Below are 568 nucleotides of genomic sequence, written 5' to 3'. Positions count from 1 at the left end.
ACAGAGTGATGTATATGACCAATGTACAACTACTTGCATGTATGACTGACACATGTCTGTCTGAGGGAGTCTTATGATCACATAGATCCACACCACTACATAATGCAGGCATTGTTGGTGTTTCCCGTTTCATTCATTTGTAATGCTTTGTTGCCACATGGTATGTCCCTGATACATCTCTATATATGTATGTACCTATATGCTGGACATAATTACTCACATGTACATCTACATGATGGGATACATTCCTATACTGTTGAATGACTGCGCTGTATGATATCCTCTGGTTATAGCCTCTTACGCTCGATTAGCCTCTACATTGCTTAACCAATGCAATACTCGAATACTGGTAGCCAAACATGCTTACACCCGCTCGATTCCGCACTTGCTAATGCACCAGCATTGGTGCTTGAATCTGTGACTCACATCCGTGGGTGTGAGCGATGACCACAATATTACCTTGTGATGCCTATTACATCATACTACATGACTCCAGTATCGGGATTTGCCACCCATTAGGTGACGGCATCGTGTTCGACTGTACATAATCAGCGGCCTGTCCAGTGAC

This window comes from Protopterus annectens, chromosome 6.part0 (genome assembly GCF_019279795.1).
Source record: "Protopterus annectens isolate FY-2018-M chromosome 6.part0, PAN1.0, whole genome shotgun sequence".
Taxonomy (NCBI): Eukaryota; Metazoa; Chordata; order Ceratodontiformes; family Protopteridae; genus Protopterus; species Protopterus annectens.
The sequence above is the reverse complement of the archived record's forward strand: the minus strand, read 5'-3'. Positions refer to the sequence as shown.